The 12,673-nt window shown below is 43.8% G+C and overlaps 1 non-coding gene across 1 annotated transcript; it reads right to left on the reverse strand.

Moving 5' to 3' along the window:
* Nucleotides 1-1,037: 1,037 nt before the first annotated feature.
* LOC142873502 (U6 spliceosomal RNA) lies at nt 1,038-1,144 on the reverse strand. Its single transcript, XR_012921524.1, has one exon. It is a non-coding gene; the product is annotated as a U6 spliceosomal RNA (small nuclear RNA).
* Nucleotides 1,145-12,673: the final 11,529 nt, after the last annotated feature.

A 12,673-nucleotide genomic window follows, 5' to 3' on the forward strand; every position in this document is an offset into this window, starting at 1 on the left:
ATCTGTTTGTTCTATCAATTACTGAGAGATGTTTCTGTCTCCCACTATAATTAGGTTATTTGCCAATGTCTCATAAATATTATCCCTCTTTGTGTTATATATTTTGGGGCTACTTTATTGAGTACATACAAATTCAGAATTATGATGTCTTTTTGGAACTTGGTCCTTTTATAGCAGCACTTTGTGCTGAGCATTTTCTATATATTAATTCATTTAACTCAATGAAGTAGGCACCATTATTGTCTCCAGTTTAGCAAGGGCAGAATCAAGGAAAGTGAGACTGAATAAACTTGCCCACTCAGCTTCTAGGTGGTGGAGTCAGGATTTGCAACAGGTAGCCTGATTCTAGAGTGTGTGCCCTTCACTTTTGTGCTGTAATGTCTCTTTTATCATTATATGGTGAAATTCTTTGTCTCAAAGAATATTCTTGGGCATACAGTTTACTTTTTCAAATATTAATATAGCTATCCCATTTTCTTTTTCTTTTTTTTTTTTTTTTGAGACAGAGTCTCGCTTTGTTGCCCAGGCTAGAGTAAGTGCCGTGGCGTCAGCCTAGCTCACAGCAACCTCAAACTCCTGGGCTCGAGTGATCCTTCTGCCTCAGCCTCCCGGGTAGCTGGGACTATAGGCATGCGCCACCATGCCCGGCTAATTTTTTATATATATATCAGTTGGCCAATTAGTTTCTTTCTATTTATAGTAGAGACGGGGGTCTCGCTCTTGCTCAGGCTGGTTTTGAACTCCTGACCTTGAGCAATCCGCCCGCCTCGGCCTCCCAAGAGCTAGGATTACAGGCGTGAGCCACAGCGCCCGGCCCCATTTTCTTTTAGTTAATATTTGCCTGGTTTATTTATATAAATGCATTAAAATATATTTATATTTTTTTTCTTCAGCCTTTACATTTTTTGTCTTAGAGATTTTTTTTGTATAAAAGCATATAGCTGGACATTTAAAGAAATCCAATCTGATTAGTCTGTCATTTACTAGGATGTTTATTGTAATCTCTGACTCTTTTTTTTTTTTTTTTTTTTTTTTTTTTAAATATGGAACGCTTCACGAATTTGCGTGTCATCCTTGCGCAGGGGCCATGCTAATCTTCTCTGTATCGTTCCAATTTTAGTATATGTGCTGCCGAAGCGAGCACATGACTCTTTAGTTTTATTTCTACCATTCGTTGTATTCTTTTTTTTTTTTTTTTTTTTTTGAGATTGAGACAGAGTCTCACTTTGTTGCCCAGGCTAGAGTGAGTGCCGTGGCGTCAGCCTAGCTCACAGCAACCTCAGACTCCTGGGCTCAAGCGATCCTCCTGCCTCAGCCTCCCGAGTAGCTGGGACTACAGGCACGAGCCACCATGCCCGGCTAATTTCTCCTATATGTATTTGTTGGCCAATTAATTTCTTTTTATTTATAGTAGAGACGGGGTCTCGCTCTTGCTCAGGCTGGTTTTGAACTCATGACCTTGAGCAATCCGTCTGCCTTGTCCTCCCAGAGTGCTAGGATTATAGGCGTGAGCCGCACCAAGCCCGGCTCATTCGTTGCATTCTGACTTCTGTTATTTCTGAGAAGTCTGCTATCAAGCTAATTGTTTATTGTAAGTAATTTGTTTTTTACTTTCTGGTTTCTCTTAAGATCTCTTTCTTGATAGGTGTTCTGTAGTTTCACAGTTTCACTTCAAAACATCTAGGAGCACGTTCATTTTTAGTCATTCTGTTTAGGATTCACTATGATTCCTAAATCTGTGTGTATGGAGTTTTTTCACTAAGTTTGGAAAATTCTCAGCTCAAATTTCTTTATTGTCTTTCCCTCATTATTTTTATTTTCTCCTTCTGGGGCTTCTCTTAGAAATATTTTGGATCTTCCCAATCCATCTCTCATATCTTTTGTCTCTTTTATATATTTTCAATCACTGGCTCTCTGTACTGCATTCTAGAGAATGTCTTCAGATATATTATTAAATTTACAAACTTGCTTCAGTTATGTCTAATTTACTGTTTAACCCATCCATTAAATTTTTTCAGTGACTATACAGTAGTCCCCTCTTATTTGCAGTTTTGATTTGCATGGTTTCAGCTACTCACAGTAAAGTATCATCCAAAAATATTAAGATATTTTGAGAGAGACCACATTTACATAACTTTCATTACAGTATATTGTTATAATTGTTCTATTTTATTATTGTTAATCTCTTACTGTGCCTGACTTATAAATCAAATTGTATCGTAGGTATGTATGTATAAGAAAAAACATGGTATTATCTCTCTATTTATATACACATAGGCTTTGGTACTATCTGCAGTTTCAGGTATCTACTGGGGGTTGTGGAATGTATCCCCAATGGATAAGGGAAGACTATATTTGAAATCTGAAGGGTTTTTTTTGTTTGTTTTTTGGGGAGGAGGCACCTCAGGTGGGACTGAAGTTCTTTTTTTGATCTTTTTCTTTCTTGTATTAGATGAATTTTCATAGTGTAACATTTTAATTCCTTTAATGATTTTTTTAAAACTACATTTTTTTTTTTTTTGAGACAGAGTCTCACTCTGTTGCCCAGGCTAGAGTGCCATGGCGTCAGCCTAGCTCACAGCAACCTCAAACTCCTGGGCTCAAGCAATCCTACTGCCTCAGCCTCCCGAGTAGCTGGGACTACAGGCATGTGCCACCATGCCCGGCTAATTTTTTCTATATATTTTTAGTTGGCCAATTAATTTCTTTCTATTTATAGTAGAAACGGGGTCTTGCTCTTGCTCAGGCTGGTTTCGAACTCCTGACCTCGAGCAATCTGCCCACCTCGGCCTCCTAGAGTGCTAGGGTTACAGCCACTGCGCCCGGCCTGCTTTAGGTCTTATACATACTAGCTTCTCAGAATCTACTTCAGATTTATACCAACTTAATACCAGTGAGATATAGAAATTTATTTCCATATAGCTCTATTTCCTTTTTCACTTTTTTGTGATATTCTTTTTTTTTTTTTTGCTGCAAAAAGCTTTATTTCCATTTGGTCCAAGGCTTGGGAGAGGACTCCGGGGTGGTTAAAAAGCTGCCTAGTGCCTGGCGGGAGAGGCTCCGGCAGAAGCCCTGATACTTTGAGAGGGGTTCCCCAGTGGTCGCTGGGCTTGGGGCCTCCTAATCGTCCTTGAGGGTGAGCCTTTCTAAGAGATACTCGCCCAGCCGCCGGCCTGCGGAGGTCGGTCGGGTGGTCGCCATCTTGATGCGTTTCACTTCCTCATCTCGGAAGTGATTCTCCAGGAAGTCACAGAGATGCGGTCTGTGCGGGCGGAACCCGGAGCAGGAAGATCCAGAAGAGCCCGGGCCGGGCTCTTCTCCAGGGCCACGCGGCTTCCACCGCGACCCGGGCGGGACCCGTCATCTCCAGACGGCTTCTGCGCGGCCCGGAAGACAGCGCCCGCCTCGCTGGTTCATCTTCAAGAGACTCGGCGCCCTCGCGCTTCTCATCAGCCCATTCTCGGAAAAAGTGGCCCAGCCTTCCAGAGCCGCATCGCGGATCGAAATAGTAGCCCAGAGACAGGTGGTGTAGAAGGCCCGCAGATGCAAATTGGCCAGGCGGGTGACGGCTGCCTCCACGTCGGTGGAGTAATTCTGACGCACCTGGGAGCTCATGGTTGCTCGGCAGGAAGACGCCAACCACAGAACAAGGTGTTAGCTGGCGCCAGCAGCAGGAGATGGCAGAGATCGTCTCTTGGTCCAGAGATCTTGGTCCCGGAGACCGCAAGTCTCGGAGAGGCGATCAGAGAGCAGTTGGAGGCTGGAAGAAAGGAAGTCCTCGGGTCTGTTCCATCCAAACACTGTTGAAGCAAGAGAGAGAGCCACGAGACCACCCAACCCGCTGCAAATTTTTTGTGATATTCTTATATATGATATATACATAACAAATTAAAACTATGTCTACATTTGTATCTTTTTTACCCTATTTCTGGTTCTTTTCATTTATTTTTGTGAATTGAGTTCCATCTGGTGTCATTTCCTTGCCTTCATACAGCTTTGCCCTCACCTGCCTTCTTTGTGCTGTTGTCAAATATAATACATTTACATATGTTAAAAGCTTAACAATACAATTATAATATTGTTGTTTGCAATTGATTTTTAAATAAATTAAGAGAAGAAAGGAGAGGAAATATGAGATTACACTGTCTTTTTTTTTTTTTTACATTCCCACCAACACTATATGAGGGTTCTCCTTTCTCCACATCCTCGCCAGCATTGGTTATTGCCTGTCTTTTTGATAAAAGCCCATTTAACTGGGGTGAGATGATATCTCATGTTAGTTTTTTTTTTAAAGTGTTTTTTTTTTTATTTCAGCATATTATGGGGGTACAGATTTTAAAGTTTCAATTTCCCATTTCCCATTCCCCCCCTCCCCCCAAAAGTCTGAGTCTCCATCATGACCATCCCCTAGATGGTGCACATCTCACTCATTATGCATGTATATACCCGCCCCCCTCACCCCTCCCACCTGCCCAATACCCTATTACTGTAGTACCTATGTGTCCACTTAGGTGCTACTCAGTTAATACCAGTTTGCTGGAGAATATATCTGGTGCTTGTTTTTCCATTCTTGGGATACTTCACTTAGTAGTATGGGTTCCAGCTCTAACCAGGAAAATATAAGATGTGCTACATCACCATTGTTTCTTAGAGCTGAATAGTACTCCATGGTATACATATACCACATTTTATTAATCCATTCTTGGATTGATGGGCACTTGGGCTGTTTCCACAGCCTTGCGATTATGAATTGTGCTGCTATAAACATTCGAGTGCAGGTGTCTTTTTTGTAGAGTGTCACTGGATCATTTGGGTAGATGCCCAGCAATGGGATTGCTGGATCAATACACTGTCTTTTATGATACCTGTGTAATTATCTTTACTGGAACTCTTTGCTTTTTTGTGTGGATTTGGAGTACTGTCTTGTGTCACTTGCTTTCAGCCTGAAGAACTTCTTTCAGTATAGTATTTCTTATAAGGCGAGTCTGCTAACAATGAGTTCTGTCATGTTTTGTTTATCTAGAAATGTATTTCACCTTCATTTTTGAAAGATAGTTTTGGTGGATATAAGATTCCTGCTTACTGTGTTCTTTCAGCACTTTGAAAATGTCTCCCACTGACTTCTGGCCCCTACTCTTTCTGAAAAGTTAACTGTTACTCTTATTGGATTCCCCTTGTATATGATGCCATTTTTCTCTGGCTACTTTAAAGATTTTTTTTCTATGTCTTTAGCTTTCAACATTTTGACTATGATGTTTCTGAGCCTGATCTCTGTATTTATTCTACTTGGAGTTTGTTGAGCTTTTTGGATGTGTAGATTAACATTTTCACTTAATTTGGGAATTTTTCAGACATTATTTCTTTGAATTTTTTTCTGTTCCTTTCTTTCTCTCTTCTCCTCCAGATAATCCCATCATACATATGTTGATGCAATTAATGGTGTCCCATATTTCTAGGGCTGTTTATGTTTATGTTTTGTTTATGTTTTTCTCCACTCTTTATTCTCTCTGTTCTTCAGATTGCTTAGTCTCTATCAATGTTTCTTTGAGTTTGTTGATTTTTTTGCTAGCTCAAATCAATTGTTGAGTCCCTCTCTGAATTTTTCATTTTGGCTCTTATACTTTTCAACTCCAGCATTTCCATTTGGTGCTTCTTTTTATTATCATGATTTCTATCTCTTTATTGACATTCTTTATCTGATGAGACATTGTCATACTTTCCTTTAAGTCTTTGAGCACAGTTTCTTTTACTTCTTTGAACACATTTTTAAGAGCTGCTTTGAAGTTTGTCTTCAAAGTCTAGGTGTCTACTAAGTCTAACATCTGGGCCCCTCAAAGGCAGTTACTGTTGCCTGCTTTGTTTCATTGTATATGGGTCACACTTTCCTATTTCTTTGTATGTCTCATAATTTTTTGTTGAAAGCTGCACATTTAAGGTAATATAACAACTCTAGAAAGTGATCATGATCCCAATCCTTCTCCTCCACTCCCCTAGAATTTTTGTTATTGGTGTTTATTTTTTAGTGACTTGGCCAAAAGAGCTCAGTGAAATCTGTTTCCCCTGCAGTATGAAGCCTCTGATGTTACTTCTCAGAAGATGAAGCCTGGACATGCACACAGTCTCCCTCCTGCCTGAGATGACAGCTGGGTTCCCTCTGACCATCTCTTGCCCTGATCTGCTTGTTGAGCATCCAGCTGGCCTGCCTTTATTTGTCTTACATCCAGCTGTTAGTCTCCACTAGTTGCTAGCTGATCACTCTGTTATTTTTGACAATGCCTAAGAGGCATAAATTGATGATATCTGATCCAATAAAGTTGGGTCCCTTTGTAGGGAAGGTTCTTGAGACCAGTCTTTGAGGTTTGCTCTGACCCCAGTAGGGCTCTTTTTAGCTGTCTCTTTCCCTGGTTCTCTCTGGTAAACTTCTAGCTTGTCTCTCTTCCACTTGTTGCCATCATGGAGCTAGCAGCCTCCTCTAAATTACTCACTACCAAGATTTCTAACAGTACCCTTAGACTTTTAATTTGTGTTCCAAATAAAGCCATTCTCTTAAGGTTGAGCTGCAGGGCTCTATTTCTATACGTGCTTCTACTCTTGGGCAGAAACTGTGCCATTGTTCTGGAGCCGTATACAGTGGCCCACTTCTCAGAGCCATATGCTTTATCTGTGAGTAGAAAGGGAATGGGAGGAGGGGATGGCAGCATTTTGGTTTTTACAGCTTGCCTCTTGCTGTGTGGAACCTCTGCCCTATAAGCGAGCTGGGATAAGGTGATTTGGCCTAGTACTTTTGGCCTGCCATACCTGGGTTAGAGCTTCCACTCTATAAGTGGGGGCTGGGTAGATATAGGGAGCCTCAGACCTCTCAGCTGTGCTTACCTGAAACAGAGTTTCTGTAACACAAAGCTCAAGGGTGGGGAATGAGAAATGCTGGCAGCCAGCCCCTCACGGGGAGAAACTGTTGTGCTAGAATGGAAGCTAGTGAGGAGAGGGAGCCCCTTTTTCTTGTCTACATAAGAGTAGAGCTGTCACATTGAGCTTGGGGCATGGAGGGAGCAGGTTGTAGTTCAAATGGCACAGACTGTTGCTGTTCTTACTGAGATTTCACTGATTTTCTTGAATAAATGTTTTCCTATTTGCTATATGCCCTAGAACAATGTTCAGAAACTTCAAATGGTTGATTTTATAGTTTTCACCAGTAAATTCACAGAGATTCATATCCTGCCATTCTGGAAGTGCTTTACCCTGCCATATTATTTTCTTTTTCTATACTATTCTTTTTCATATAACTTTATTCTTTTATGTTCTTAAGCATGGTAAACATATTGGTATTACAGCCTTTATCATCTGAAGTTCTGAGAGATCTAATCTTGTGTATGTCATCTGCTGATTTTCATTTATGCTGGGTTATTTCCTTGTGTAGTTTGTAATTTGGGATTTTGAGCTCACTTTTATTGGTGTTTGATTTATGGGAATCCTATAAGATCAGAATTGAAGGTGTGTCATTCCAAAACTGATTTATATTTGCTTTTATTAGGTGATTCGTGGTTATTATCAGGCTGTGACCAATAATTATGTTACTTTCTCAGCATGGCATTATTCAAATCCCAAATCTATTTATGGTATAGGCCCATGGTTATGAATTCCCAGGAAAGGTTTTCGTTTCACTTTAAGCCTAGGCCAGTGCTCATTCATTTCCATGTGGTCTCCCTGTTTTGGTGGTAGAATTGTTTTTCTAGTTTACCCTTTCATTGAGGTCATAGTTTTATGCAGGAAGCTCAGCTCAGTTTTCTTGCCTAGTTGGGTCTAATGCTATGTCTCCTGTCTCTTTTGGCTATTATCCACATTCCCATCAGTACTGTCTAGATGATCTTGCCACAGTTATGGAAATGTTATATACCTACCAGGGGTCCTCAAACTATGGCCTGTGGGCCACATGTGACCCACCGAGGACATTTATCTGGCCCACTGGGTGTTTTTGCCATAGCTGCCTGTCCTGCTTAGCAGCCAACTCATCCCAGGCCCACAGCGCACATGTGTGGAATGTGCACCACACTCTCCAACGGCCCTCCAATGGTCTAAGGGACAGTGAACCGGCCCCCTGTTTAAAAAATTTGAGGACCCCTGACCTATACTGTCTAATATGGTGGCCATTAGTAACATGAGATATTGAGTGCTTGAGGTGTGGCTAGTGAGACTTAGGAATTGAATTTTAAATTTTAATTAATTTAAATTAACACTAATTAACATAAATTTAAATTTAGACATCTGCATGTGGCCAGTCCCCACTGTATTAGACAGTGTGGCTTACCGAGATGGACTACATATTCAAAGGCACCTTACAGGATCATTTATTTCACTCACCATTCTGTGTTTTAGTTCCTTCTTCATTTATGGCCTCAAGAATTTTCCTTACTCTTTTGGGATATTAGCTATACATTTAAAAGGGTGTCATATATATATATATATATATATATATATTTTTTTTTTTTTTTTTTTTTTTTTTTTTTTTTTTTTGAGACAGAGTCTCGCTTTGTTGCCCAGGCTAGAGTGAGTGCCATGGCGTCAGCCTAGCTCACAGCAACCTCAGACTCCTGGGCTCAAGCGATCCTCCTGCCTCAGCCTCCCAAGTGGCTGCAACTACAGGCATGTGCCACCATGCCCAGCTAATTTTTTCTATATATATTAGTTGACCAATTAATTTCTTTCTATTTATTTATTTATTTATTTTTTTTGAGACAGAGTCTTGCTTTGTTGCCTAGGCTAGAGTGAGTGCTGTGGCGTCAGCCTAGCTCACAGCAACCTCAAACTCCTGGGCTCAAGTGATCCTTCTGTCTCAGCCTCCCAAGTAGCTGGGACTACAGGCATGTGCCACAATGCCCGGCTAATTTTTTCTATATATATTAGTTGGCCAATTAGTTTCTTTCTATTTATAGTAGAGACGGGGTCTCGCTCTTGCTCAGGCTGGTTTCGAACTCCCGACCTCGAGCAATCCGCCCGCCTCGGCCTCCCAGAGAGCTAGGATTACAGGCGTGAGCCACCGCGCCCGGCCTTCTTTCTATTTATAGCAGAGACAGGGGCTTACTCTTGCTCAGGCTGGCTTCAAACTCCTGACCTCGAGCAGTCCGCCTGCCTCAGCCTCCCAGAGTGCTAGGATTACAGGCGTGAACCACCATGGCCGGCTGGATGTTATATTTTATTTAGTGTTTTTGGTAAGCAGGGGCATTTTTATATTATTTAGTTCACAGTATCGCCAGAACCAGAACATAATCTCTGTGCATCCATTTTCCATTCTCTCCAACCCATCATCTCCACTACATAGCAATTTTTCCAACATGTTATATTTTTGCTTTTGAGAGTTCCCTATTCCCTCAGAATGCAGCCCAAGTTCAGCCTGGCAGATGAGGTACACTGTAATCTAGCCCCTGCCTCTTTCCTCAGCCTTATCTTTCTTTGCATATTCTCCTTGTACTTCATATTCAAGCAGTGCCAAATATTTGTAATTCCTTCATGGTGCCTTGCTACTTCCTACTGTAGGTCCTTTGTTCATCTGGATCTTGGAATGCTCTCCTGATCTCGTTCCACCTCCTCTCTGCTAACCACCATCTGCTTATTCCTCAAACAGCTCTCATGTCCCATCCCCTGTGAAGTCTTTGTGGACCTTCTCCTGCTCCCTGTTGTAGAAGTTGGTCATAGTGTTCATAATACTTCATTGAGCTTTATTGCTTATATGTCTATCTCCCTTCCAGGAAAGAACTTACTTTAAAAAAATCTCTGTAACCCTAGTCCCTAGCTTAGGGACTGATATATGAAACACTGATGCTGGGACTTCCCCTTTATCCCAGAGGGTGGTGGCATCACCATGAAGCATCCCTGGGGCAGCTGCAGCCACACAGCTTGCTCCAGGTAACAAGGAGCTGTGACTGGGCATGGGTATAGTGTCTATCTTCAGAGAGCTCACAAGGTAGTTTTGAGGCTTCAAGCTCCAAATGGCTAAGCCTTGCAGACTCATCCCGCTTCAGTCACGAGAGTCAGTGTTTGGTGATTGTGTAATTGAGAACCAGAGGACCCTGCTGTGTCTCTTCCCATCTTATGTTCATGCAGGGAGCATCTGTGGGCCCCCACATTCCTCTGACAGTTCCTTTTCTTTATTCTCACTCTGAAGGTAAAAGAGGGCAGTGAGAGTGAACAGAGCATGGATCAGTGAAGAAGGGGTCTATGGGCCCGGACGGTGACTCACCCCTGCAATCCTAGCACTGTGGGAGGCCGAGGTGGGAGGATTGCTCAAGGTCAGGAGTTCGAAAACAGCCTGAGCAAGAGTAAGCCCCTGTGTCTACTAAAAATAGAAAGAAATTAGCTGGACAACTAAAAATATATAGAAAAAATTAGCCAGGCATGGTGGCACATGCCTGTAGTCTCAGATACTCAGGAGGCTGAGGCAGGAGGATTGCTTGAGCCCAGGAGTTTGAGGTTGCTGTGAGCTAGGCTGATGCCACAGCACTCACTCTAGCCTGGGCAACAGAGCAAGACTCTGTCTCCAAAAAACGGGGTCTGTGCTCCGTACTAGGAAAGGGTGGGCCTGCCCCTCTGAGCCTTCCTTTCTTGCCAGGCTGACTGGGGCATTTCTCCATCCCTCATAACCCATTACTACTGCTTCAGGAAGGCAAGGGGCATTGGCCTTCTAGTTCTAGGAGGACAAGAATGTTAAGTGGCCACAGGAGCCTCATCCGGTGCCCAGCACTCAACAGGTGCTCAAGGAAACATTTTTGAGATTGAAACCTGTTTGCTTTGTCCCTGTCTCCCTGTGGGCCCTGCCATCTTGGGCTGTGAGAGGAGAGTTGGTAGGTGGATGACAGCACTGGGCTGGGCCAGTCTGGATCCAGCCCTACCTGCCCTCACCTGGCCGTGTGCTATGGAGTGCACTGCTCCACCTCTCCAGCTCTCGTTCCTGGGTGTTGTGTGAGAGGCGTCCAGCACAGACCCTAGGTACTGCGAGTGCTCAGCCGCTGTTTCCTTCCTTTTCTAGATGAGATGTGGGATGTTTGTACCCACTTTCTAGATGAAAAAGTCTTTTTGTCTTCCTTCTTCTCATCCTTGTCATATATGTGTCATGTCTTTGACAAGCCCTCCCCAGGCTGAAGCAGAGAGAGAGAGAGAGAGAGAGAGAGAGAGAGAGAGAGAGAGAGAGAGAGAGAGAGAAGAGAGTGTGTGTGTGTGTGTGTGCACACAGAAGATTGAAACAGCCGATGTAAAGAGGAGATCCCACCCACACTTACTCTGTTCTGCACCCTAACTTCTCCTGGTCATCTGTGGAATGTGATTCAGGGTCTCAGGCCTGAAGAAGCTGGATTAAGGAATGTCTTACAGAAAGTTGATCTAAGTCAGAAATGCAAAGAATAACTTCAAAGGACTGTTAAAATGTAAGTAGCCAGGGAGGAAATCTGTGCTCATGAAGGCACCTATAAGAGGAGGCACGGCCTGGCAGGTGAATGACAGCGGCATGTGTGGGTGGCCACTGCGGGCATTGGGCAAGGGACAGGCTCTGCAGCATCCTGGGACTGCAGTTGTCTGCCTTCCTTAGCTGCTTCTGCTCCATCAACTGCTTCATAGCTTGAGCAGGAGGCTTGGGTTTCCATGTGAGCTGCTGGCTGGCATGTCCCCTGGAGGGCCTGGAGACTGGCTGTAATCACTCCGATTAGCATTTGGCAGCTCCCCAGTCCAGTCCACTTTTTTACCTGGACTGGCTCAGCCCTGACAGCTGCCAGACCTGCTGTGTTGCTCACACATGAGTGGAAGCTGCATCCACTAAGTGGTTTATTCTGCCCCCCCCCCCGGGGGGGCCTTGGCCCCAGCCGGCACAGCTGACCCTTCGCTCCATGAGGCCTAGGAAGACCAGCTCCAAGAACCACTGCTCCTAGCTCTAGCAGCTTTGCTCCCAGCACTGAGCAAAATGCAAAGCTGTGGGGGAGAACTCTGAACGTGGCCTCAGGAAGGAATCCAGCCCTAAAAAGTCACTGGTGGCTCATGCTGTGAGTGAATGTTCCCTGGGAGGTTAGGACATGAGCGAAGTGGAATTATGATAACACCAGCTACCTTTAACTATCTAACCTGAGCCAGGCACTGGACTAAGCCCTTTACACACATGATCTCTCTTAACACAACGTTAAGGTAGGTGTCAGTCCCTTTACACAGATCAGTAGTCTGAGGCTCCGAGAGGTGAAATAACCAGGCTGAGGTCGCAAAGCTGTGAAGTGGCAGGGCTGGGACTGCCAGCCCCAGAGCTCCTGCTCTCACCGCTGCACCTGCTCTGCCTTGCATGATGATTAGACAGAGAACTTTCCAAAGGTGGTGTGTGCTGGAGGAGGAAATGGTGCAAGTTGTGAGTTCTAAGTCCCACACCTACCATGCATTGGCCATGCAGACTGACCTCCAAGAGGCTGGAGAGGGCAGATTTGGCTGCAACTAACCCTCATTCAAGAGGCACATTTAGGGGCAAGGCCTGGGCAACTAACCACTGTGGGTCCACTACACTTCCCTCCCTCACACTGTGTGGTGTTATCTGGGTAGATGAGGCCAGCAGCAGCAGCAGCTTTAAAGGTACTGAAATCGGGGCGGGGCAGGAAGCAGCCTGAAGGATGTAGAGAAGAAGAAAGGGGTAGACAAGCTTCCCCCCTTGCTT

This window comes from Microcebus murinus, chromosome 10 (assembly GCF_040939455.1).
Source record: "Microcebus murinus isolate Inina chromosome 10, M.murinus_Inina_mat1.0, whole genome shotgun sequence".
NCBI lineage: Eukaryota > Metazoa > Chordata > Mammalia > Primates > Cheirogaleidae > Microcebus > Microcebus murinus.